Source organism: Ambystoma mexicanum, chromosome 13, assembly GCF_040938575.1.
Source record: "Ambystoma mexicanum isolate Mex_15411 chromosome 13, UKY_AmexF1_1, whole genome shotgun sequence".
Taxonomy (NCBI): Eukaryota; Metazoa; Chordata; class Amphibia; order Caudata; family Ambystomatidae; genus Ambystoma; species Ambystoma mexicanum.
This window is the reverse complement of record NC_090938.1, coordinates 453557696-453562245: the sequence shown is the minus strand read 5'-3', so window position 1 is coordinate 453562245 and position 4550 is coordinate 453557696.

The following is a 4550-nucleotide window of genomic DNA, read 5'->3' as shown; positions in this document are numbered from 1 at the left end:
GCACAGAGATTTCCATGGACGGGGAACACCTTGGGGTGGCTGAAACTCAAGGTTAGCACAGGGAGATAGGGCTCTTCTGGAGAGAATGGGCTTGACCTTCCTCCGTTGGCCTGGGCCTCCTGAGACTTAGCAATGCGGCCCTCTTCATTGCATGGATCAGACAGACTGCCTCGATTGATGGATGTGGATCCTTCCCTGCTCCCTTGTTCAGTGTCCATGCTGCTCCCCCGTGGCTCCTGTGCCCTACAGCCCCTGACTATCCTCACTTGGGAGGGTGGGGGGAACATGAAGAGGGCTCACCCCCAGGAATTAAGACAATGTTTGTGGCGTCCAAAGTGGGGGTTTTAGCTGGCACTCCCCTTTGGACCTGAGGACGTGTCCTCTTTACAACCAGTACCTTTCGCTTGGGTTTAGGCCCACTCTCGTAGAGGGCAGATCAAGACACACCTTGGAACAAAGTGAGGGCAGGAGAAGAGGTGAAAGCGATGGTGACGTAGGAAGGGGTTTCCTCGGGGGGCCATGGGCTTTCAGTGTTCTCAGGTTCTTAAGAAGAGGCATTGTAGGCTCAACAGGGCCGGGAGCGACTGCCCACAACAGTGTTTGGCTTCACTTAGCCAGGACACACAGACCCACGTCTGCACTTACTTCTTGTCACTTGCTTCTCCCTCCTCTCTCGGGTGAGTCCAAGGCTGGCCTCCCACTACAACGCCAAAGACCTGCGGCGCCAAACACCGCGCCCTTGCCCCGCCGCGGGCTTCACCGCTGCGGGGCTCCAGTGCGGCTTAAGAGTCCAGGTGGGCGTGGCCAAACCAGGAAGCTGCAGGATGGGTCCGTGGGGGCCGGCAAACACCGCGCCCTTGCCCTGCCGCGGGCTTCACCGCTGCGGGGCTCCGGTCCAGCTTAAGAGTCCAGGGGGGCGTGGCCAAACCAGGAAGCTGCAGGATGGGTCCGTGGGGGCTGCCAAACACCACGCCCTTGCCCCGCCACGGGCTTCACCGCTGCGGGGCTCCAGTGCGGCTTAAGAGTCCAGGGGGTGCGTGGCCAAACCAGGAAGCTGCAGGATGGCTCCGTGGGGGCCGCCAAACACTGCGCCCTTGCCCCGCCGCGGGCACCTATGCAACATGACCACAAACTATGCAACATGACCACAATTGCAAGGGTGCTGCATATAAACCAGCAAACCAAGGGTGACACACTCATTGATGAGTACACCTCATGCTTTGAGCGGGTTTGTGGGGGGGGATCGCCATTGGGAGGGCAGTCTCTAACCCTGCTCTCTTCACTGCTGCCTAGTTCATGACTGCACCAACCCTCTGCAAATCATGTCTGTGTGATCCAGGGTGAAAAGAAAGTATGTGCATATGTGTCCCTATTCAAGTTTTAGAACTGGGCCAGGACCAGTCACTTCCCATAGGCATACCTCCCCACAAAATACGGGAGGCACAAAGAGAAGACCAGTCATGAAGAAATGTTTTTGAATAGGGTTGCACTCATATATGCCTGTGTCTCCATAACATCAAGCAGACATTGGGCCTCATTACGGTTCAGGCAGTGCCGACCGACCCGTAATAATTTACTGGTGCCTGACTTCCCTGTGCCACTGAGCTATTACAAGTCCGGCGGTCGGGAAGTCGGGCGCTGGTAAATCTTTTAATCCCCATTCCCATAGAGTCCGGACTCTATGGGTGTGGGGACAAAGGAGCACCAGCATCGTTAGCAACGGTACCGGTGCTCCTGTGACAACTCTGCCTACCGCGACTGCTGCACCCGGCAGGGTCAGACCCGTCAGGCAGAGCGGCTCCGGCAGGCAGACTTGTAGTTTGCCAGTCCGGAAACACAGCTCCTGGCAAGCTTACCGGCACCCTTGTTTCCCAACCAGCAACACTGCAATGAGGCTCATCATATTGTATTAAGGATGTGACACCAATTTTTGAGAGGTAAACAGTCTGCATTTTATTACAGACAAAATTCCACAAAACAATTCTGACGGGGACCCAGAGGTCTTTATATTGTGCTTCATCAGTTACCATGACCTTGACCTTTGCAGCCCTGCCGACCCGCCAGCTGTCTGATTGGCCTACTGGCTGGCTCAGCTGTCCCAGAGTTAATTGCAGAAAATCCAATGTCCAGCTGGACAGTGCTAACGCCCAAGCTTGCGCTAAAAATCCACCCTATGGGCAACCCAAGCAGTCACCCCCGCTCTCCTCGCGTGCTTACCCTATTGAATGTGAGTGGACCCCTCAACCCAAAACCCAGGTAGCAAAATCATAGTTTCTCTTAGCTCAACATTTTGGTCATGTCCGGAACATTTACATAATCCATTGTGTAGGTCCCCGGAAACAGCGCCAATAAAATGCAATATTCAAATAAACGCATTGTATAAACTAGCACACTGATATCCCACCACTTGGAAAATATACATAACTAACACACCGCCAACAACAGCTGACAGCACAGAAAAAAGGGAGTTGGGTGGGTGGGTTAGCTTCATCCAGAAATGCATTGGACGCGATGGAAAAGAAGAGGAGAATGCCTGTTTTTGCCTTACTTATATACCCAGACCATGATGGATCCAGATAAATTGCCCCAACCTACCGCTGCTCCCTGCTCCCTTTTCCCTCCTGGAAGCCCCAGTGAACACTGCGGCCCGCGCCATGGCCCACCAGGCAGTCCCTATTGGCGCCGCAACTACAAGACCATGGTGGCGCCTCTATTAGCTTTGATGCTATATGTATGCAGTTCACTAAGGCATGTATTTCCTTATTAGCATTATCACATAATTGCAAATGATCTATAAGAAATCCAATCCAAAATTGCATTTGTTCAACTTGTTTCATAAAGTGATGTGGACAGGACATGTCATATAAAAAAAAAGGATGGTTTCTTCATTAGGATGAGCAGCGGATCTACGTCCATCTGCTGTTCTGTGCCACCCCAAGGTCAACACAGTTTCTCATTTTATGGCAAATTCCACATAGGGTTTCCCTGATTCCTCAACAGTTCACTGGCCATAGAAGACTGTAGGATGGCCTAAATTCTTCTGTCCAAACTAGTTATGAGCTCTCTGGGGATCCCACAACCCAGGTCTAACTAATATTTTCTGTTTTCTCTGCAGGTTGTTGCACAGTAACAGATTCTTTAGGAAGATGAGGTGAGAGATAGAGAGAAGTCTCTTCTGACATACCATGCCCTGGGCTCATCGGTCTGTTTCTCACATGGAGTAACTTCCCTGTTCTACTCTCGTTCCTTCTATCTCATTTGGTCTAGCCTGCGGCCAATCTGGCCAGATGGAACAGTCCTTCCTTGGCTGTCTATGGGACTTCCTTCTCAACATTCTATGATGTTTTCCACTTTCCCCTCCTGTCCTGATGAGCTAGCATCTCCTCTCCTCATGTTGGTACCACCACCATCTCTGTAGTGGTTTGCGCACCACCTCGTGTAATCTCTTCCTTCCTACTACCCCCTACACCACCTTCTCCTCAATATCACCCATAATGCCACTCGATGTTATCCCCACTTCCTTCATAATAGCATTTTTGCCTCTAAAGACTTCTCTTTATCTGCTAACCCTTTCCTCTCTACTGATTTTCCAATCCTATGCCTTTCTCAATACCAACTCAGTGAAAATGATATGTATTCAACCACCTTCCCTCTCTGTTCTCCCCTATTTCATGTCACAAGGGTTCAGGCTTTTTCCTACAGGTGCTTCTTCTCTATTACTATCCACTGTGTCAATATTGCTAGTGATGTCCTTCTCACTGGCATGCCCACCACCATTTTATATCCACCATTAACTCTGCCTCCTCAACATCCTCTTTCCTACCTCCTAGTTTAATAACCTGCTCCTTTTCGGTCTTGGTAAAGCCACCTCCTTCTCAAAGCCACTCATGCCACCTCTTGATATCCTCACAATGAATTGGTCTCAAGGGTACTCTATGTGATTGAATGATCAAATCATGAGTTCATTATCATAAAATAAATTGTATTAAACATATATGCACTTGTTCATAAAACACGTATACAAATATACAGTTAAAAACATACAATAGACAATTATTTAATCTCACACAGATACTTTAAAACCCGAAAAATGTGTCTTTGTCTCAAGCTTTTTAAGCCAAACACATGTAATGTGCACATTCGCACTCATTCACAAGCCATTTATGTTAACATGTTTGAAGAGACCATTGTATATTCAGAGAGCAATCCCTACAGAGGTCATATAAAAGGTTTGCTGAGATATATCACTGACATTTTCGTGTTTTGGCCTGGAACACAAAGAGAAGCAACAGACTACGTCAAGTGGCTCAATGATCAAAATAGATATCTAAAATGTACAACTACATTGAGCAATACTGAAGTAATATATCTAGATATCACAATTTTTCACTCTGAATGGACTCTGTTGGTAATACCATTTACGGTGGCCACAGATACAAATGCACTGTTACATTATAGGAGCCATCATGCTCAATATATGAGGCATAACCTACCCTTCAGTCAATTCCTAGGCTCATAACGCGACAGCAGTATAAGAGATTCGTATGAGG